Source organism: Thermobia domestica, unplaced genomic scaffold (genome assembly GCF_964235325.1).
Source record: "Thermobia domestica unplaced genomic scaffold, izTheDome1.hap1.1 HAP1_SCAFFOLD_1572, whole genome shotgun sequence".
Lineage (NCBI taxonomy): Eukaryota > Metazoa > Arthropoda > Insecta > Zygentoma > Lepismatidae > Thermobia > Thermobia domestica.
In genome coordinates this window covers 10,040-34,192 of record NW_027657282.1, presented here as the reverse complement: position 1 = coordinate 34,192, position 24,153 = coordinate 10,040, and the positions used below count along the sequence as shown (strand labels likewise).

General features: G+C 35.4%; 6 non-coding genes across 6 annotated transcripts; all 6 read left to right on the top strand.

The window, feature by feature from the left end:
• The first annotated feature begins 67 nt into the window (after positions 1-67).
• TRNAQ-UUG (transfer RNA glutamine (anticodon UUG)) lies at positions 68-139 on the top strand. Its single transcript has one exon. It is a non-coding gene; the product is annotated as a tRNA-Gln (tRNA).
• Positions 140-4,058: 3,919 nt separating this feature from the next.
• TRNAQ-UUG (transfer RNA glutamine (anticodon UUG)) lies at positions 4,059-4,130 on the top strand. The gene has a single exon. It is a non-coding gene; the product is annotated as a tRNA-Gln (tRNA).
• Positions 4,131-12,681: 8,551 nt separating this feature from the next.
• On the top strand, positions 12,682-12,753 carry TRNAQ-CUG (transfer RNA glutamine (anticodon CUG)). The gene has a single exon. It is a non-coding gene; the product is annotated as a tRNA-Gln (tRNA).
• Positions 12,754-14,532: 1,779 nt separating this feature from the next.
• On the top strand, positions 14,533-14,604 carry TRNAD-GUC (transfer RNA aspartic acid (anticodon GUC)). The gene has a single exon. It is a non-coding gene; the product is annotated as a tRNA-Asp (tRNA).
• A 3,675-nt stretch (positions 14,605-18,279) lies between these two features.
• Positions 18,280-18,351, top strand: TRNAD-GUC (transfer RNA aspartic acid (anticodon GUC)). Its single transcript has one exon. It is a non-coding gene; the product is annotated as a tRNA-Asp (tRNA).
• Positions 18,352-20,076: 1,725 nt separating this feature from the next.
• TRNAD-GUC (transfer RNA aspartic acid (anticodon GUC)) lies at positions 20,077-20,148 on the top strand. Its single transcript has one exon. It is a non-coding gene; the product is annotated as a tRNA-Asp (tRNA).
• The last annotated feature ends 4,005 nt before the right edge of the window (positions 20,149-24,153 follow it).

Sequence of the window (24,153 nt, the reverse complement as noted above, 5' to 3'; positions counted from 1 at the left end):
GTTATGAAAAATAATCTTGTTTAGATAGCACTTACTCCACTTAATTAAAGAGCAAAGTGCAAGTAGTGGTCCCATGGTGTAATGGTTAGCACTCTGGACTTTGAATCCAGCGATCCGAGTTCAAATCTCGGTGGGACCTCTTGTATTTTTATATGAATATTTTAAAATCTCCTTAATCAATTTATCACGTTCTTTCGAAGTACTGTACTTCAGTAAGATCGTACGTGTCTTATGTTGGAAACTCGTTACTGGTTCAGCAAAGGAAAGAAGGGCTTTCATCTTGAGGATGAAAGACTTTTTTACTCTTGAGCGACTATACTAGTGTGTATTTACTTATACTTAACAATTTAATGACAACATTGGATTGAAAACATGCCATATATCTGGATTGGAAATGGTCAGGTGGCGACAGCAGTGTCGGGCTGTTGGAGGGGGGGGGTGTTAAGACAAACTCTGTAGTACGTCAAAAGCAGTGGAATGGCAAATGCAATGAATTCAATAGACGGTGATAGGTGGACTAAATCATTCTCGAGGAAAACTGGGACACAACCAGCCGGGAACCAAGAACCCTCTAAATGTACACAGGATTTTCATTTTTTAATTTTTTTAAACTTTTATATTTCATGTTTTGTTAATACATTTTGTTATCATGATATCTATTTACTGTTAGAATAAAAGGATAAGGATAAAAATGAAGTTTACGCTGATTTACTTCTGTAATTTCTGTTTAATTCATGATCTTTAATGTATATATAATACCAAACAATTCTTATGATTTTTAAAAATGTTAGTCATGGGAAGTTTTGATAACATATTGTAAATTAACATAAACTTTAAATATTGCTGAGTACTTGTTGATTGTCCTTGGAGGAGAAAGGGCACCAGCCTTCTTGATCATGTCTTTGTTCATTGAGACTTCGCTGTGAAATTCTACGCAGTCGATTTTGTAAATTGTATATACATTATCTGTAGGATTGCTTCAGAAAAGTCCACCTCTATTCTGCTCCTTTCATCAGTTCACTGGATATTCATAAAATACAATATTCTTTCTATAGTGGTATCATAGGCTAGAATTGCAATATTTTGCAATTTTTACACCTCAGTGCGCCACTGAAGATGGTAAGTTACAAAAAAAAAAAAAAAAAAAACACTCACCCACTTCTCATGACATGTAATGGTGCTTTGTTTTAATCATTCCACTTGTGAAGATTTTCTCCAACGAAATTTGTCAATATCCCAAATTAATCAAAGAGAATGTCATCGATTTCAATTTTTTTCAGCTTCAAATAAGAAATAATTTCTTCCACACTTTCCCATTTTGATACTCTCTTCAATAACATCGAAACAAACATCGAGAACGGTGAAAATGCGGTGCTCCACTTGCTCGGATATTCTATACAAGTGTCATAAATCTTGTCAATTCCTTCTGTAAAATCTTTTTCGGCTGATTGTGTTACTTCTGCTCTTTTAAGAATAGATTTAACTTACAAGAAAGGACCCCTGTTCTTTACTCTTAGTAATGGTTTCAAGACTGATAATAACTTACATACATACATTTGTTTTAGGCTATTTGAATGGAATGTTGAAAAAAAGGAAAGAATTGAAGATAAATACAGAGCGATTTCTAAGTCATTTTTGTTCCCCACTAGATGCATACCTCTACGAAAGAGAAAACAAATACTCGATTATAAATTATTCTGGGTCAGAAGTTTTCGGCTGCATAGTAAACCAGCGCATACGAATCCCTTTTTTGAAAGTGAGTTAAAGATTCAAATTATGGATACGAATCTGGATCTGCGATTAATATCCAGGTTCGAGATCCGGATCCCGAATAAATGTTTGGATCCGAATCCGAAATTCGTAAATTTTTGGCCATACTAAGTTAACGGTAATAAAGCCAATAGGTGAACAGAGGGTACTACTGAATTTCAATTCCACAATCGGAACCGATTTTCTCGAGAAAACCAAACGATTCCTGGAAGAAAATGCAAAGAAATTTTCTGATAGAAATGGTTTCGGACGGTACCGAAACTAATATCACGATTTTTTAAAAACTATTTTATGTTTCGGGAATTGAAATTGATTTTGTGAGAATATCTATTCTGATTTTGGAACCGTAACCAATATTAAAATGGAAGCGACAGTAGAAAGAAAAGATAAATACGTTTTGTGGTGATTCCCTCGAGTTATCATTTCACATTTATTCAACATCATTTGTAGTTTGTTATTATCTTTAACTAACGATATCTGGTGACATGACATGACGTATTTGATGACAAATGATGACATCAAATTGTATTTTGACTCTCTTTCCGAAGCATACCAAATTCAAACGTTTATTTAGGGTTTGGGACGGATCCAAAAATATTTTTAGTCCCCCCGTTGCTGTTGAAAAAGAATCCTGGCCCAAACAAGCTAAAATTCATGATTTGGATATTTAATCTCAATAAATAAAGTGTTAGCAAGACAAAAGACATGGTGATTGGAACGAAGGAGTAGGTATCAAATATAGAAGTAGGAGGGGAGAACATTTAACAGGTGACTAGTTTTCGATATCTGGGGAGTATTATTAGTCGTGATATGAAGTTTGAACGTGAAATAAAAGCAAGGATAGGAATGGCGAAAGAAGCCTTTAGGAGGAAGAAAAAAATATTTTGTGGGACCTTGAATAAAGAGTTGAGAAAAAGACTGATAAAGTGCTTCGTCTGGAGTATTGTACTGTATAGGTCAGAAACATGGACATCTTGCAAAAATGATAAAAAACGACTGGAAGTTTTCGAAACGTGGGTGTGGAGAAGAATGGAAAGAATTAGATGGGTCGAGCGGAAGACGAATGAGAGAGTCTTAGAAATGATTAGGAAGAAAAGAACAATTTCAGATATTATTAAGATGAGAAGGAGAAACTGGTTGGGACATTGGATAAGAAGAAACTGTATTATTAGAGACATGCTAGAGGATATGGTGGCAGGAAAGAGAGGGGGTGGGCTGAGGAGACTACAATTAATGGACGATATCAAAACAGAGAAATCGTAAGTGAACAAGAAGAGGTTAGTGGAAGACCCTGGAGCATGGAAGCTTTTCAGTTGCAGCAAGTGACCTGCCAATAATGACATAATACCTATGATAATGATCACTCAATAACCTCAAAGTTCAACTCGGTAATGCAGAATAGAATTCCCTGTATAATATAATGACTATGGCAGTGTGCGAGTTGACAAAAGGAATGCCAGGGATTTTTATTCTGACTAAAAAATCCCCCCCCCCCCTGGAGAAGAAAATGTTCATTCTTGCAAGGGATAATTTTCTCCTTCTAGATTTTTTTGAATGGCCATGAAAAAAGATAACTTTTATTTTGTATAACTAAACTGAAAACACACATTTATTTGAGTTACAACTAGCAGCGTACGCAAGAGGGGTGTTTCGGGGTTTAACCCCCCTTGAGCAAGATATTACGAAGAAATAGATTAAAAATTTACTACGTTAAGATACGTCGCTTGCCTTGAAAAGAGATGAAATTCAGTGCTTGAATCCCCCCCCCCCATGATGTAACTCTGGCTACCTCACTGGTTAAAACAGTTTATGAAATAACACCTTTCTCAACCTCTTTCTAGTCGTTAGAATCGTTTCTTCAAGTATTTACCTAATTATGAGTACATTGTGGATAAGCAAGAATTGCTCGTAGACTTTGTGTGTAACCGCAGCACTGGTTTGTATATGAATGAAAATCATTCCCTTAGGTTAAGAATATTCACTTCACATACTGACTAGCAGTCAGAGTTGAATAATACTGTGCAAATAAAACAGATCATAGAATATGCAGAAACTTCCATTTCCAAGCCATAAAGACCGAAGTTCAATCACCTATAACGTTTCTTGTCCTTGAAGCAAATGATTATTGGAGTTGAGTCAACGGAGCAAGTGACGTGTAACATGACGTCAGACGTGGTTTTGTTGGTTCAGTTGTTTCTTGCATTCCACTCACTGAAGGAGGAAAGTTAAGAAGTTAACAAACTAGGAACAGCTGAAAGATAAGCAGCGCATGTAAGATGCGTTGTCGTGGTCCCATGGTGTAATGGTTAGCACTCTGGACTTTGAATCCAGCGATCCGAGTTCAAATCTCGGTGGGACCTGTGCTTAATTTTAACAAATGTAATCTCAGCATTCAGTCTCTATAGGTAATTTGGTTATAATACTTAAATTAGTCTTTAACACAAAATAATAGAAATCTCAAAAATTTATGCCCGAAATTAGTGTCCCCAATTTTTGGCACTGAAGAAAATGGGTCTAGATGTTCCACTGGCACTCTCAAAGGTTCGAACCAGGAATTAGGTTTATTAATTACCAGTTCAAACGCTATATGATGCTCAATCCACACCAAATATTTCGACTGGAGCTAGGGATGTGCACGAACCTCGTTTTGTCTCGAGATTCTAGATCAAACACGCACTTCAGAATTCGAGACGAAATAATAATAATAATAATAATAATAATAATAATAATAATAATAATAATAATAATAATAATAATAATAATAATAATAATAATAATAATAGCACCTAAACGTGTATTGCTATTAATTTATTTTATATAAGTATATAATGTATCACCACACAACTATTTTTGGACAATAATTAATAAAACTTGTTGCCGCAAGGTTAACTAATTATTAAGTTTATATAATCTCTACCCTTTTAAAATAATAAAATAGTATTGGTTTCAAACAGACATCTCTTTATAAGTGAATACTTCTTCCGAAATAATTTTAGAAATGAAAAACTTTGATCTAGACAAGATAAGACAAAAGAAGGTGGAAAAGGTGGAAGTGCGAGTGAATGATGAGTACCCAAATGGAAAAAAATGGTGGCCGCCATGGATCAATAGCTGATTGCTTACCGCTGGTGTGTAGGAGTCTCTGGTTCGATCCCAGCTCGCGCTAAGTTAGCTCTTTAGTGGGCAAACTCTGTGTGCGTTTTTTTCTCTCGGGGTTCTTGAATTTGTTTATTTATTTATTTATTTCAGAAAACAACAGCCGGATGCCTGATTACAGTTTTCCATCGTGATAATATACTTTAAAATACACATATGATAACATAATAAGATAGCAAAATATTTTAAAATGCATATAACATGATAATACACCTTATTTATTTAGTATAAAATTCTGTCTATAAGTAGCTCGCGCCGTGTGGACTTTGTGGTGGACAAACACCGTGCTCGTGGGTTTTCTCGGGGTTCTCCCGTTTCCTCCCACTTTCTTCATTCCACCATTTCATGCATTTCTCATCTTCACTGTCTCTTTTAGCCTAACCGGCATAACCGTGGGACGTAAAACTGAAAGATTTCATTTCATTTTTTCTGTCTATAAGTAAAAATGTCTATCTCTGGGTACGCTTCTGACATTTTATTATACAATAAACTTTTTTTTTTTTTTTTTTGACAGGCGATACATTCAATGCATTAGTCCTTTGCGCTGAGAGATGGGATATGCTATTATGGGGTCTGGTTGTTGTATTTGGGACGTGAAGTTTGATTTGTGATAATAAATATTCTGAATCTACTGTACTATGAATTATTTTATATAAGAAAGATAAAATGAAATGAGTCCTCCTGCTTTCAAGTGACTGTAATGAATATTCGCTTCGAAGAACTTCATATTTCTCAAATATCGGATATATCCCTGTTTCCTTATATGTTAAAAAGCGCACAAATTTGTTTTGAATATTTTCGATTTTGTTTATATATTTCTTACTATCAAAACCCCATATAATCGCTGCATATTCCACTTCATTCTACCATTTCATTCATTCTCATCATCAGCGTCTCCGTTGGCCTACACAGCATGACCATGGGACGTAAAACTGAAAGATTTCATTTTCTAAACTTTAACATTTCAGGAAAGTATTTAAAAAAATGTCCTCAAAGTCATTTAACTATTATTATTATTATTATTATTATTATTATTATTATTATTATTATTATTATTATTATTATTATTATTATTATTATTATTATTATTAAAGATAAAAATCGAAGTAATTGTGGTCTGGAGGATTGAGAAAGATATTTAACCATTTTATGTGCTCCCGTATTTTCAAAAAAGAAGCCACGACCTCCTTTCAGGGACGTCGTTAAAGGGCAGAGAGCAATTTCCCTTCCCTGAGCTTGAGAAACAATATACTTTAATCAACTGTGTACTTTAGTAAAATCCGTGAAAATCTTATGTCGGTTGGGGTCTTCCCTCCCCCCCAAGCCAAATCTGAAATGATCTAAAATGACACCTCTGCTTCCTTTTAGTAGCATTTCCCCTTTTCTTTTACTACAAAACATGAAAATATTATTTATTTTGTTGATACTATTATCATTGTAAAACTACGAAAAGACAACAAATACGAAATGAAATTAGATGACAAAATGGATTACATAAAATTAATCTATATACATTGTACACCAAGATTGTACAGACTACTTCAAAATTTTTTGTAGCACAACCTTTCCCAGAGTCCTCTTTTTAAAATATTTCTTTCTTTCTCTTGTTATTTAACAAGTCAATATGACATACGCACTTCGAGTCAAATGAAAATACCTTTTATTCATAGAAGAGCAACATAGACTTTTATCAACGCTGAACAGAAAATTTAAAAGAGAAAAGTATATACAGTATTACTTATCAATAGCAGGAGAGACCACATTCAGGATTATCACAATAAAGATCACTATCGGTCTGCCAACGTCCTCATATTTCTGGCAACTAAAACCATTTCAGATTTCACTCACACAACTAAATTGTTTCCTAGGGGGAGGAGAGAATTTTCTAGAGGGGGGCCCATCTCCATGGTTACTATATTACGTCTGATATTTATGGTATTTAATACTGTATATGTGGTTTGCTATATTACGTATACATTTTCGTGAGCCAGAGGGGTGCCCGGGCCCCAACCTGCCCCCACCTTCGGGCGCCCATGGTTCCATGTAGCTGGTTTGTTCATTGACACGCCACGCCCTCCATGTCATTTACGTTCCAATCCCTGCTTTGCAAAATAAAATCTCTGGCACTAATTAGAAATTCTCTTGTTTGTTCATTTTCACATTTTCATTATCTCATAACGATGATGATAATCCACTTAACCGTCAGTACTTATGTAATCTAATGTCTACGCAGTATTTGTTCGGAGATGGTTTCGGGACGATACCCATACACTCACTATTTACATTCCAAACGCATTTTCTGACACATTTCAAACGCCCTTTCAGTAACAAAATAAATATGATTAATATCGTAATTTATAACTTAATTCAGCAGTTCTCAACCCGTGTGTCGCCCAGTTCCATAGAGCATGTCACGAAATTTTAGAAGTTAAAAATTATGAAGTATGTAATAATTAGTTAAATCAATTTTGAGACAGATTGTACAGTTCTGGCTACCAAAAGTAGGACTGCCTTCCAGAGACGAGTCCGAAAAAACGACCATCGATCCTTACGAATTCCCTTTAAGCCTGGCTCTTTTCTCCTACATTTTTGCCACAGTCAGGAGTGAAAATTTAACTATAATATTGCAGTATGCATAAGATAATTTCGTTGTAGATAAACAAAACAGCTACAATACAGAAAATTACGGTAACTTTAAGTTGCAAATGTGATACATTATTTATATTTTTAACCTAGAACGATTAAATAAGTGATGGAAGTAGGGAAAATATCGTAACTACAATCATACTACAATGATTAACTATCTGTTTCACGCGATCAGCTAATTGTTTCACTGCCGATTTGATTGTCCAGTTACCTTTCTTCGAGCCAAAAGTAAGGAGTAATTTATGAAAAAAAAAAAAAAAAAGGTTAGTGGGGCAAAAGCGAGAGTAACTATTTGAAAAGATTTTGCTGTTATTTGGTATAACCAGGCGTATTTAGCACAGGGCGGCAGAATTTAGGGGGCGGCAAAATTTTGGATTTTTTAAAGATTCCAAATAAAGCAATATTTAAAACTAGCAATCCGCAGAGTCTTGCCCAAGCACGAGAAAATATGTTAATGTGTTTAATTCGCTCTAATTATAGTAGTTACTAATTAGCTACCTCATCTGATTACAGGGCGTGTAGCGGTCTGGTCTCTTCTAAATATTTGAAAAGTGACCAAAAGCACATGAAAAAGTGACCAAAATCTCATAAAAAACCAACTTTAAACCTTGATGCCAAACTTGAGCATAAATTGAATTTTACATTTTTTTTTAAACCAAAATAGGACCGGCTGGATCATAGCTGAAATATGTAGTGTTAAGATTAAAAGTTATTTTACTTAAGTTTGTCAGCTAATAAAAAAAAAAAAAAAAAAAAAAAAAAAAAATTGGATTACTTGTATTTAGAAGTTCATTATTAATTACATACTTTGCACAGTTTCAACTTTGATTTGGATGGGGTAAGGCCAAATTTCTGCAAAATTACAGAAATGCATAACAGAATGTTTTGAGATATTCGAATTCATCACCGACTCTAAGAAGAACATACAAGAAGCATAATTCAAGACGAACATAATAAACCACACACACACACACACACACACACACACACATATATATATATATATATATATATATATATATATATATATATATATATATACAAAAAAACACGACCTGGAGGGAGCGTTAACTATAGAATACTAAAAGATTATTACGATAGAAGAAAGAATAGAGATAGAAGGGCTCTCAAACTCACCTTGAGAGCTTAAGCACCTATCAACTACCCACTGTGCTTTAGAAGCAATAAAGGCTGAAGTGAGAATAAAGCTGACATATGTAGCAGCACAGATACACATGGCAGCAAATACTTCAGAAGAGTAATAAGTAGAGCCCAGATTTCCATGCATAAGCAAACCCCGAAATATGCACGAAAAATATAAAAAAATATGCATTAAAAATTTAACACATGCACTGAAATATATACTAAGAAAGTAAAATTTCGGTTTCTTTGAATACCTTATGTTGCAATGAACTAAGAACGTTTTCCTTAGGTTTTCTTCTGTAAGCCCTCTGCGTTTATAAGTGAGAAACATTTTGTAGATCGAAAAATTCCTTTCTACGTCGGAAAAAAGTTACTGGTGCATGTGAAAAACACCGAATTTGAAAGCAATCGAAAGTGAACTTACCTAGGATTGTGAACAACAAACTCAAGGCTGTTTTAGCAGAAAACAAATTTTATTCTACTTTTTACGCTTACGAAATGATTCAGTTCACTTTAAATATAACCTACTTTCTTGTGATATATTCGGAAATATGCTAGTATGCAACAATAAAATTCGGAAATATGCAGTATTCTGAAAAGTTTACGAAATATGCATGCACATCGAAATGCACGCAAAATATGCATTTATGTACGCTAAAATTTGCGTCTTTAACCAACCCTTACAAGCCCGTCGAAAGAAAAAAAAGTACTTTTTATACGTTTCTGCGTGTTAATAGAAACATGCATCTTGCATATAAATCCGGGCTGTAGTAATAAGTAACAATTTTCTGCCTTTTCCCATTTATTTTTATAATATTTTTCTTAGAAAACTGCCAATACAAAATATAAATCACACGAAAAAATGACTTTACCCCCCAATAAGTAACTTTTGGTGACAAACTTGGAAAAAGGTAACTTTTAGTAACCAACTTGAAAAAAAAAGTAACTTTTAGTTTAAAAAAGTGACTCGCTATGAGCCCTGTGATTATTTTTTAAAAAGTTATCCTCTCCCAACCCGACAACAAGGGGCGCGGATGAACTTGGACATCATAAAAACTATCGTTAAACTCAGCGACCTCGAAAACTACGAATTCAACATTAATATCTGTCGTTTACGATTACTTCTAAGATCTCGCCCCCCTCCCTAGGGAGTAGAGTATGACCTTGAAGTTGAAATTGATTACAACTGTCACTATTCATCTGAACGACCCCAAAAACTATGAGTTCAACTCTAATATTGGTCGTTTCCAATTATTTTAAAAATTCCCCCATATTATTCTTATGGGAAGTTTGCACCCTCCATATCTAAGATCAGGTGTGACCTAGATACCTGGAACAGGTCATTTGGATCATTTCTCTAAGAGCTTTAAAATTATATTAAAATTTCATGTTTCTATCTATTATGGTTCTCGAGTTGAAAAGCGCTACAGACAGACAGCTTACTGTATTATTAGTATAGATACTATTAAACCGTTACTGACGGTGGATAATATAAACAATTATTTTCTTATCAGCTACCAACAATAATTATTGGTGTCTTACAGAGGCGTCCACCAATGGACACCTACCTTCAAGCAGAAAACCACATCATAATTATCATTGAGAGAATTAGGCCATTTAAAATTACGTTGTAACTTTGTAACTTGTGGTGCGGTATTCAGAGAGAATTCGTTAATCGAGTGTTAGTCACAGCCTAGTTAGTAGCATACTAACTTTTTACTAAGGAAAGTGTACTTTTTGGTATTCAGAGTCTACTTTGAGTACAACTAAAAATGATTTGGGAATGATTAACTTATATACCCCCAACGCATCGTGTGGGAAAAATAAATGTGGCAACTACGGAAAAGTAGATCAGCACATGCGTAGTCTCTAAAAATGAAAACACATGAAATACGAAATGTTGTGTCGCACGCTAAACCGTGGGTAAAAGATTAGCCTCTGCTTTAGATTAATTAGTCACATGTGATTAACTTCGTCAAATACTACGTCCTAATCAGAGACTGTGAATACAATTTTGATAACCATCCGTTAGTCAATACCGTAGTATGGCGTTAATCAGACGTCAAAACGACTCTGCATAAGGGCCGTGATATCTAAACTGCTACTTAACAAAAGCTAGTCCGCCTTATGCAGAGTCGTTTTGACGTATGATTAGCCGCATACTAAAGGCCAGACTACTGCAGGAAACATATGTTAGTCGAATTCTTTAGTATGGAACTAATAACGCCTCAAAACGACTCTGCATAAGGCCCAGTATGTTTGCAAAATCACGGCGTGTATCCTTGTTTGAGACATAAGTTTGTGCGGAAGGAAGGGGGCAAATTATTTAGAGCACTGGGGTGCACAATATATAAATACGGGCATGATAACATATGATTTATTCGAGCCGTCTTTTGCATAGCAGATTGAGAGTTAACTATATATTTTAGGAAACAAAGTAAAATCACACTTACTTGCAATGTCAGTATTACAACCTTAAACTAAAACCTGAATAAGTTTCGTTGGGCATAGGACGAGTTACTTTTTCTTCCTTGTTTTGAGTTGAACTCTTAAAACAATATTTTTGTCAGGAAAACAGATAAATACTTTCGTAATTTATTTTCTGTAAAGTCCTTCCGCAAGTAACTCTGTAATTCTTCAAAATTCTTCTCTGTAAACATACAAACATGATACGAAGAATCTTTAAAATTATGAACCTTTACAAAACATTTAATGATTTGTTTGTTACTTCTGCCACTTGTCCGTGAGATATCTGGACTTTATTGTGGGCAAACACCGTGAGCCTGTGTGTTCTCGGTTGTTTCAATATAATTAACTTGAAGATAGCCTAATCGTATTTAGATTTGAGTATTAATATTCGAGTATTTCTACAGTAATATATTGTGACAATTTATTTATTTTCAATTTAATTAGGGGTACTATGACTGTATTTTCAATTCAATTCAATTTAATTTAAAATGGATTTTGCTGAAGTGAATGTTCCATACTTTACTGTTTATTGTTATAAGAGATGTAAAGAATTAGAGCTTTTAAGCAACGTGGTCCTGTACGGGATAGCCAGGAGAGCTGTCTTCCCTTGGTATGCATGTATAAATGTAATATTAACTCAAGTTCGCCTGCCCTCCCCCTGTCGTTTGGTTTTAGTTTCTGGCCAGTTTTAACCTATATTGTACAGTGTCGAAGGCTTAGGCACAACAATTAAGTAAGTGGAATTGAATGTAAAACATAAAATAAATTTGAAACAGAGCTACACTGCTTACACTTTTTGTAGCTAGGAGCCTATAAAAGTACTCGCGCCGAGTCGTGAAGCTTGGGCTTTAAACCAATCATAGAAATATTTTGCTTGAGCTCCAACACATCGGAAAACTTCGGTACAATTCGTGGAGCCGCTTCCCGAGCGCACACTTGGGAAAACGTCGAACATCTGAAATTCAACAACTACGTTGCCAAACTTTGAAGACATAGTAAACGAGTATATATATATATATATATATATATATATATATATATATATATATATATATATATATATATATATATATATATATATATATATATATATTTATATATAAAGGCATTTAAAAATTACCAATAATAACACTGCATAACAATAACTACTTTAACAACTATTCTAAAATGGTAACAATAGCACGAATAGTAACAACGAAAATATAACGCAACAAAAAATAATTAACAAAACAGAACTTGACGCCAATCCGACAACGCTGTGCTCTCGGGAGATGTTTTCCGTGTAGCGCGAGAGACGACACTGACAAAATTTCATACGTGAGGGTTGACGACCGGCACACACCCTCGCGTTCTATTGGATGGTGAAATCGGTAGATCTAGGTCAAGCTTCACGACTCGGCGCGAGTACTTTAGTTGTATAAAACAAAGATATTTTTAAACCTTGCACTTTTGTTGATTCATAGAAGTACCCTACCCATACGTAAGACTACTCGTAGTGGTCTCATGGTGTAATGGTTAGCACTCTGGACTCTGAATCCAGCGATCCGAGTTCAAATCTCGGTGAGACCTTTATTCTTTTTTTTTTTTTTAAATTGTGTATTAAATGAAGGGAAACGCTTTCTTTTTGAAATCGATCTTGTCGTTATAGTTTAAAATGTACTGTGTAATTTGAAATCCGTTGACGAATTTACACTTACGATCTGCCGAAAGAGGTTAAGTGACGGTCTTCTCTATAGTAGAAGAGCGTCTAAGAACTTAACTTCAAGTTTCACAAACACACTACAGTTATATGAAGTGCGGAACACGTGACACCTTTTGAGTATAGGTTTCAGAACTTGATACTAATATGTTGTTCTTGCTTGAACAAGGTGTTAATTCTTTTTATCAATTGTTTTATCCAAACGTAACCGTATATTCAACTCAGGCCATAATTGACCTTTCTTGCGTGAGTTGGTGACTTTTCGTTATTAGTCAACACTTCGGTCCAATTCTGCCAGTGAGAATAACCGTGGTATCCAGCAAGAGATGAATTAAAATTTCCAAAGAGTATACAGGTAAAACAAAATACAGGATTTTTGGTTACAGAGTATGTCAAGCAAATCCATCGATGACATCCACTAGCAAGGTCGCGGAAGGGTTGTTGGGAGACGATTGTATTTTGTGCATATGGTGACACTATGGTAAGAATGTCCCGTCTTTAGTCGTACTGCCGTAGTACTTAATATAACATCTATTAAAAAGCTAAATTTCCCTAGCTTTTATCTCATGGGTGTAAAATTCCCTTTTTCCCTCTTTAGAAAATCTTTCCTAAATCTCCCTGCGTCGCGGAAACTTTCCTCAAATTAGCATCACTTGTGAGTGTGGTATTGGCGGCAATTGATGTACGAGTCCATTTCTATTGTAAAGGGATGTCTTATAACCAACCACACAAAGATCAGACTTTATTGTCCTTTTGATGTATTTCATCTGTATCTCAGTCTGTACAATATTTTGTGAAGCTATTTGGAACGCCCCCTTGACCTGGCGCATTCTGCGAACGCATGCCCTGTGTACAGTATTAATTCCTTACATCCCCGTTTCAACTATGCTCCCGACGCTGCAGTTGCATGTGCATGCAGACTATAAGCATTTTCCCTTTTTCGTACTCTGTGTTATATATATACATATATAGGCCATATACTCTACGAATTTTCCACCCCTCATCTCTATTATTCATTATGATTTTTGTTGTTTGTTTATCGAACCTGAGCGTGCATTTTCAACACCGAAGCTATGCAAGACTTATATGCCATTAGAGGCGGTTCTAGATGGTAAAAGCTGGGGGTGGGGGGGTCAACCAGAACTCAGACTACGATAGGTATATCATGAGTTAATTATAAACTTTCAAAAATATAAAGTAATAGCTTCAATAATTTTTGTCACTCAAAAAACTTGGGGGGGGGGAGGATAGCATCCACGGCCCCGGGGTAGATCCGCTTCTGCATGCCATTTGCCTTAGGTGCAAGCTGCAAACGGTGTAGCTGAACTACGATCAGCAAAAGGGGCTTCTAGTGCAAGCAGTGTGATCAATTCAACCTTAGTAAAATAGCTATATATAGATAAGATTATTATAAATGTATGAATGACCATGTACTGAAACAATAGATGAAATAATATTTACGTAACATCTTGAGCTCCTCTATTGGCGAATATGTAAACATTCGGGGCCTGTCCTGTCCCAGGATCGGCGCCGTTGATTGTAGCGGTAGTGAGTAATGTATGGTTGACGCATGACCCCCGCTTACACATCACGTTCAATACAACCGCTTTAATTGGAGTCACATCCGCTAAAAAGGAAAAGAAAGCGTGTCCTCGGTAGTATAGTGGTAAGTATCCTCGCCTGTCACGCGGGAGACCGGGGTTCGATTCCCCGCCGGGGAGGTTTAAATATTTTTCTTACGTTACATTGTTTTAAGTGAATATAGAACTATAGTTTTAACTTTCATTATTTTGCCAACAATGTTCAATTGTGCTAAATTTCTTCTCTTTTCTAAACTATTGCACATAAATTGCATTTAATGGCTGGATTCGGTTTAAGATGAAGGAATAAAACTGCCTGGCTCTTTATTAATTAGCATTATCAATTTTTAATTTTAAAGTTTATCCATTGTTTATATATATATATATATATATATATATATATATATATATATATATATATATATATATATATATATATATATATAAGTTTAGAAAGGAGTAGTATTTAACCGTATTAAAAATAACTGTTGATGATATCTACTAAGGTCTTGTTCGTGTTAATAGTGTATATAATGAAAATAATATGTTTAGTTAGAACAATATAAGGGTTTAAAAATTAAGTTCGTACCCGGCGGGAAATCGAGTCCTAGTCTTCCACATGACGAGTGGGGATACCTACCATATATAAATTTTAAATCAACGAATCATTGCTTAGTTTTCTGAACACCCGAGTTTCCCTGTACAAGGATACAATCCTTATCAAATTGGACAGGGACATGAAAACACATATTCAGAACAGTTAAAATTCCGGCCATGCTCTTCAGAGGGAATCGAATAAACAGAAACTGTAAATTTAATAACTTTCTTTTATTACAAAATAAATACAAATATTACTTAAAAAGTAGTAAACAAGAAACCAAGACAACACAATAAGTTATCAATTACCCTTGAGTTCATTTTTCTAGTCGCTACCTTAACCTATATTTTTGGGTAATTCAAATTCTGGTCACACTGTAATTTTTATGGATGGCAACACTGAAAATTCTTCCGATTCGAATTTTCGGGTATAGAATAACATTACCTATTATTGTGGTAAGTTACATTCCATTATCTCTTTTCACTCATAAACTGGGGAAAGAAAAATTGTTATCTTTTGAAAAATATTTAGTAGCCTGTTCCCTGAAGAGTGTTATATCTATTCATCTACTATCTCTCTCTCTCTCTTTGTTATATATACAGTATATATATATATATATATATATATATATATATATATATATGAACCGGTTGTTAAAAGAATTCGAATAACACCACTGTCCATTGGCCTTACGTGTAAGCTGCAAATGGTGCAGCTGAGCAAGGATCAGCAAAAGGGGCTTGTGATGCAAGTAGTATGATCAATTTAACATTAGTAAGTTAGTTACATATACATAGAAGTGATTATAAATACATGAATGACCATGTTCTGTAAAAATAGATGAGATCACAATTACGTAACGTCTTTAGCTCCTCTATTGCAGGGGTGTAGCCAGCAGGTTTGTGTAGGGGGGGCCCGTCGTTTTTGAGGGGGGGCCAGCTACAATGTACAAAGCCAAAAAAAAATGTGTTGCTGCTAGTCTGCAAAACTAAAAACACTATTTTAGCTTCTTCTTCTTTTATTATTATTATTATTATTATTATTATTATTATTATTATTATTATTATTATTATTATTATTATTATTATTATTATCCGTAAATTATATTCAATATAGTTTTTATTATGCTTAGTCAAGAACTACTGCCCGGGACCAAACGCTATACTTTTGTGCATAACTATAAAGGTGACCAAGAAAGTTCTGTTCCTTTTCGTGGAGGTCTGTGTTCAATTGGACCTCACATCGTGAGTTGAATGCGAGTGGAGATAAGGCGAAAGTCAGTTGTTGTTGTCGGTATATCCAACATACTACCTGATTGTGGCAATTCAGACACACCGTGAACTTGCGTAAAGACAGAGAGAACATGGGACTTCCACAGAGCGTCATAGGAGCATGTATGCTGAACGAGTTCAAATGGAGGTAAAACGTCGCTGTAGCGGGACAGAACATATGCCAGGCCTTTGGTGAGGGTGTCGTGATGACGCGGACATTGCAGCGATGGTTTAACAAGTTTAAGGACGATGACGAAACACCCGAAAACACCACGTGCCAGAAGACCAACACATGTACAAAGAGGAACTGGGACTACAATTCAGTGTGTGGAGAAACCATTCGGCAGCACATCCATCAACTTGGGAAGCACTACAAGTTGGGTCGATGGGTCTCTCATATTTTGACTCCGGGCCAGAAGGCAACGCGGCAGTCGCCTGTGTTTATTTACTGTTTCGGAGCCATTTCTGGACAGGGCGTTAACATGTGATAAAAAGTGTGTCCTATACGAAGCTCCACGGCGTCGTCATCATTGGTTAGTATCCCATGAACCGATTTCAAAACAACCGAAACCAGCACTGTACCAGAAGAAGGTCCTTCTGTGTTTTTGGTGCATCGTGCATCGGGAACTGCTACCAGCTGGTCAGAGTATCAATGCAACTGTGTAATGTCAGCAGTTGAGCTGCGCTCAACAAAATCTCAAAACTCTGGAGCCATCACTTCTGAATTGCAAATGTGTCCTCGTTTACAGGACAACGATGATGACGTGGCTAGGATGACTCAGGACTCCACGTGGCTAGGATGACTCAGGACACCATTTTTCGCCTTGGATGGGAAACAATATTGCAACCACTATATTCCCCGCGTATTGCACCGTCCGATTATCATCTGTTCCATTCTTTGGACAATCACATTAGAGAACGCCATTTCAAATCCCTAGTAAAAGTCCAAAATGCACCTGATACTTTCTTCGTTTCACGGCCCACCACGTTCTACCGCGATGGATTACATGGCCTTCCAGAACGTTTTCAGAAGGTCGTCGATGTTGATGGGACTATTTTTCATCTTGCAGGTTAGGTGACATATCGATGTTCGAAGGTGGTGGGTGAAAAAGCAACAAAACGTTTCTTGGTTACCTTTATATTTAAATTTAAGACCTTGTATACAGAACCTATCTACACAAGATTGATTTTCTTTGAAATTTCACTTAATTTCTTTACGGTTTCCTGACAAATATACTTATTTATTATTCGTGACTAAAAAAAAATAATAATTATTATTATTAAATTTTATTACACTGGGTAGAAATGAAAGAGAGAGCGAATGAAATCCAAATTGAATGAAAGCATTGTTTCTCACCAAATTTTCCATCCTCTATGTATTTTAAAACACTTGTTAAAGCATATAAAAATATACTGTAGTTACAAATCAGTTTAGTACTTTGTTTTATGGCTGTATTTGTAGTACCTTGTTAAAACGTTTGTCTTCAAACTGTCAAATATAAATCGCAGTAAATTGTGTAATCTGCTGTCACAAAAAGTATCCTATTTTTCGATCGGAATAAGGAAGAGAGAGTATACTATTTTTCGATCGGTACGGAAAAACAATATTTCTCCATACTACTTTACCATAAATTATTAATTGTCAATAAACTTTGTTACTTTTAAATGAATGAAGCGAGATAATTTTACTATGATGTTTTAAAAGTTGGTCATTTGGGGGGACCAGAAAACCATTTGGGGGGGCCCGGCCCCGATGGGCCCCCCCTTGGCTACACCCCTGCTCTATTGGCAAATACGTAAATATTCGGAGCCTGTCCTCTCACAAAATCGGCGCCATTGGTTGTAGCGGTAGTGAGTATGGTTGACGCATGACGCCTGCTCACACATCACGTTCAATACGACCGCTTTAATTGGAGTCACATCCGCTAAAAAGGAAAAGAAAGCGTGTCCTCGGTAGTATAGTGGTAAGTATCCCCGCCTGTCACGGGGGAGACCGGGGTTCGATTCCCCGCCGGGGAGGTTTAAAAATTTTTCTTACGTTACATTGTTTTAAGTGAATATAGAACTATAGTTTTGACTTTCAATATTTTGCCAACAGTGTTCAATTGTGCTAAATTTCTTCTCTTTTCTAAACTATTGCACATAAATTGCATTTAACGGCTGGATTCGGTTTAAGATGAAGGAATAAAACTGCCTGGCTCTTTATTAATTAGCATTATCAATTTTTAATTTTAAAGTTTATCCATTGTTTATATATATATATATATATATATATATATATATATATATATATATATATATATATATATATATATATATATATATATATATATAAGTTTAGAAAGGAGTAGTATTTAACCGTATTAAAAATAACTGTTGATGATATCTACTAAGGTCTTGTTCGTATTAATAGTGTATATAATGAAAATAATATGTTTAGTTAGAACAATATAAGGGTTTAAAAATTAAGTTCGTACCCGGCGGGAAATCGAGTCCTAGTCTTCCACATGACGAGTGGGGATACCTACCATATATAAATTTTAAATCAACGAATCATTGCTTAGTTTTCTGAACACACGAGTTTCCCTGTACAAGGATACAATCCTTATCAAATTGGACAGGGACATGAAAACACATATTCAGAACAGTTAAAATTCCGGTATCCATGCTCTTCAGAGGGAATCGAATAAACAGAAACTGTAAATTTAATAACTTTCTTTTATTACAAAATAAATACAAATATTACTTAAAAAGTAGTAAACAAGAAACCAAGACAACATAATAAGTTATCAATTACCCTTGAGTTCATTTTTCTAGTCGCTACCTTAACCTAGGTTTTTGGGTAATTCAAATTCTGGTCACACTGTAATTTCTATGGATGGCAACACTGAAAATTCTTCCGATTCGAATTTTCGGGTATAGAATAACATTACCCAGTGGTGCCCACCCCCCGTTATGTCTATGACGCACCCCCCCCCCAATTGTCTATCCGTAGGTGTTCTTCCATGAAAAAATCTTCTTTTCGATTAATTTTACCCCCCCTCATCAAACATATTTATATAGATTTTAACCCCCCCAAATATTTCAATGACGCAGTTTGCGTCATAGCCCCCCCTTGTGGGCACCCCTGCATTACCTATTATTGTGGTAAGTTACATTCAATTATCTCTTTTCACTCATAAACTGGGGAAAGAAAAATTGTTATCTTTTGAAAAATATTTAGTAGCCTGTTCCCTGAAGAGTGTTATATCTATTCATCTACTATCTCTCTCTCTCTCTTTGTTATATATATATATATATATATATATATATATATATATATATATATATATATATATATATATATATGAACCGGTTGTTAAAAGAATTCGAATAACACCACTGTCCATTGGCCTTACGTGTAAGCTGCAAATGGTGCAGCTGAATAAGGATCAGCAAAAGGGGCTTGTGGTGCAAGTAGTATGATCAATTTAACATTAGTAAGTTAGTTACATATACATAGATGTGATTATAAATACATGAATGACCATGTTCTGTAAAAATAGATGAGATCACAATTACGTAACATCTTTAGCTCCTCTATTGGCAAATACGTAAATATTCGGAGCCTGTCCTCTCACAAAATCGGCGCCATTGGTTGTAGCGGTAGTGAGTATGGTTGACGCATGACGCCTGCTCACACATCACGTTCAATACAACCGCTTTAATTGGAGTCACATCCGCTAAGAAGGAAAAGTAAGCGTGTCCTCGGTAGTATAGTGGTAAGTATCCCCGCCTGTCACGGGGGAGACCGGGGTTCGATTCCCCGCCGGGGAGGTTTAAATATTTTTCTTACGTTACATTGTTTTAAGTGAATGTAGAACTATAGTTTTGACTTTCATTGTTTTGCTAACAGTGTTCAATTCTGCTAAATTTCTTCTCTTTTCTATACCATTGCACACAAATAGCATTTAGTGGTTGGATTATGTTTGAAATGGAGATATAAAACTGCCTGGTTCTTTGTTAATATTATTATTATTAACTTAAATTTTCATTTTAAAGCTTATATATATATAGCTTATAGGGGCTATAGCCCCCCCCTTGACGCTCAGATATACACTGGATAAAATGGGCGGCTTCAATCCTGTTTTACACTGGATAAAGCGGCAAACTATGGTTTAGCCCCTCCCTTGATCATATCCTGGATCCGCCACTATATATATATATAAATAAAACAAAGAGAGAGATAGTAGATGAATAGGTATAACTTTCTTAAGGACAGACTTAACTCAAAACTATAGTTCTACATTCACTTAAAACAATGTAACGTAAGAAAAATATTTAAACCTCCCGTCTGGGAATCGAACCCCGGTCTCCCGCGTGACAGGCGGGGATACTTACTACTATACTACCGAGGACGCGCTTTCTTTTCCTTTTTTTAGCGGTTGTGACTCCAAATAAAGCGGTCGTATTGAACGTGATGTGTAAGCAGGGGTCATGCGTCAACCATACGCAGTGGCGTAGCGAGCATTACAAGATTGAGGGGGATGAAACTTGAAATTGCCAAGTCTTGATAAAAAAAAATGCCAAGTCTTAATAAAAAATTTGCCACGTGTTTCGAAACTCTTAGTCTCACTTTTACCAACCCTCGAGCCGAGTTCTCGAGTCGAGCTAAAAATGTCTGTTTCGAGTCGAGTCGAGTTTCAAAGATCGTGCCCATCCCTAGAAATAAGCTATTGTTGCCCTTTATATTAATATGATCACCTTTTGTTTCAAAGCGAAAGGTTTGTTTACACACAAAGCAGACAGAGTTACACAATGTATTCAGTCTGGTATCAAAATCTACTTCCCTTTGACATTTTACTATTATGAAAAAAAACTCTTAAATTTGTCAGATTTACAAACTATACATAGTAAAAAGTTTATACTAACCAATCACTGCCTTGTTCTTGTTTTATTAATATCAATTCTTATTATTCGCTTATTAATCTCCACAAACTGTCTGTTGTCTTGTATATGCTCTTGTATCAATTGCTTTTGCGTCTAACATACCTGCCACCGAAACGCCTCTTCTGTCTTTGCTTTAATTTTGCACGCCACCTCTATTCTACTTTTGTCACTGGTACAATTTCTCGATTTTTCATTAAAGATTCTTGAAAATGTTTAGGAATATCAAATGAACAAAAGTGAAGTTTGATCATTTGCAACAAGTAAAGAAGCTTTAAACGAATATATCAATTTATTTCAAGATAGGAAAGTACACAAAATTTATGCCGAGTCTATAAAAGAACTGATTATAATTTGTAGCAACTGGGTAGCTAAGAAAATGTTAAACCAAATAAGTCAATTGAACAAAACGACATTCTTCAAATTGCCAACTAGGTATTTTAATTTGCCAACTTGCCAAAAAATTTGTAACATTGGTGGGGGACGCTCCCCCCTTACACCCCCCTTAACGACGCCCCTGACCATACGGTATTCACTACCGCTACAATCAACGGCGCCGATCCTGGGACAGGACAGGCCCCGAATGTTTACATATTCGCCAATAGAGGAGCTCAAGATGTTACGTAAATATCATTTCATCTATTGTTTCAGTACATGGTCATTCATATATTTATAATAATCTCATCTAAGTTTAGAAAGGAGTAGTATTTAAACGTATTAAAAATAACTGTTGATGATATTTATTAAGGTTATGTTCGTATTAATAGTGTATATAATGAAAATAATATGTTTAGTTAGAACAACGTAAGGTTTGGAAAATTTAATAGTCTCCGCTGAGGGAAATCGAAACCCGGTCTTCTGCATGACGAGTGGAGATACGTACCATAGATATATATTTTAAATCAACCGATCATTGCTTAGTTTTCTGAACACCCGAGTTTCCCTGTACAAAGTTTTAATCCTTATCAATCTGGACATATACATGAAAATACACATATCCCGGACAGTTAAAATTGCGGTCATGCTCTTCAGAGGAACTCGAACTCCCAATTGGATTGCGTTTCATGATCCAAAGCTGAACGACCGAGACTCTCTGTCTTTCTCTCTCTTTTTCTTTTTTAATTAATTGATCTGCCGATCATTCTTTAATAGCTTGATTTCCCTAATTGCCACAATTTCTACTTCATTTTACTCTTTTCCATTAATCTTAAAGAATAGGAACACAAACGCAGTTAAAATTCCAAAGACCTTCTCATTAAAATCGTACACCCAGTGGTGCTATTTAGCCGGTTCGCAGAAACGCTTGTTACACCCACACATAACCGTAAATTTTCCCCAGTTATACCTAGGAACAGTAAATTTTAGTTTAACTATTTTTGTTTTTGGAAATTCTAATAGCTATAGGGTTAAATATATATGATCTCTCAGAACAAGGCATAAGCGTTTATTTCTGAATCTCAGATGCTCAGATATCAAGAATGAGAATTGTTTTCATGTGAGTGTAGTTATGAGGGTTATTTATATTTGAAACTCATACATACCATTATCAACAATTGTCGATCCATTGTTGACCCTAAGATCTTTAAAATTATTTTTGAGGATTGTTAAAAAATTAGAATAACACTACTGTGTGCAGCTAGTTAAAGTGCAATCCGAACCGCCGTAATAATGTTGTGCCCCGGGAATCGAACCAGGGACATCGTACGCCAATATTAAGATTCACCAAGTACATACTCCGTATATAAGTTACAAGAACATAATCTACAATTGTTAACTTCTCGTCTAATACGCAAGACTAGTGTATCTCTTACATTCCGAAGATGACTAACATGACCAACTAAACGTCATTTATCATTCAATAAAAGAAACCTGCCTACCTACCAGCTGGCACTACGCCCGGGATAGACCTTGGCCTTCTCTCAAGTCGCCTCAATTCCTTACGGGTTTTACACTCTGTCCTCATCCTTTCACTCCCATGATCTTCAAATCTATTATATTACCTAACCATCTAGTTCGTAGACTACGTTCCTTTCTGGTCCTAGTATCCGCGGTGGCTCAGTGATAGAGCGCTCACTTCTGCAGCGTGGGGTCCCTGCTGAATAAACACCGTGTGTGTAGGTTTTCTCGGGGTTCTCTTATTTCCTTCTTTCCACTATTTCAATCATTATCATCGTCACCGTTTGCATTAACCTTGATGCAAACACCTGGGACGTTAAAGAAGAAATTTCATTTTTTCGTGTTCCTTCCGTACATGACTCTTTTTCGGCGTTTCATTGTCCATTCTTTCGACGTGCTGCAACCATCTGAATCGCCGCAGTTTGATGTATCTTACTATATATATTTTTATTAAATTATTATTATTATTTAAACTAATTCATCGTATCTTACTCTCCACAAATCTTTATCTCAAAGAATCCCAGTGTGTCACGCAATCTCGTAAGGTACCGGTATGACGCGAAATTTTAGAATATGTTAATATGAATATGTTAATTGTACAGTTTAATTTTGTAAATTTAGTATTGTTTATTTATTTATTCTGTGTTAATTATTTATTTATTCTATATTATTTATTTACTCTATACTATTTATTTAGTATTCGTATTTAAGAGTTATTTGTGAAGGTTATTTTGTAAATTAGATATGTGTGTATATGGTGTCAACAGGGAGGGAAAGGGAATTAGACATTCTTATTTCTGTTTTTGTGATTGAAGGGGATTTGCTGAAGTAGCCTATGGTAGCCAATCAGCATTCAGAGATTGTTTCGCTGTTTCTTATATACATATAATCTGTTATTACATGTGTATTCATAGTGTCTGATGAAGCCAACTGGATAATTGGCGAAACTGTTACACATTATTAATTTTTACAACAAACGTACTGTTTTTCTCAGCGAGT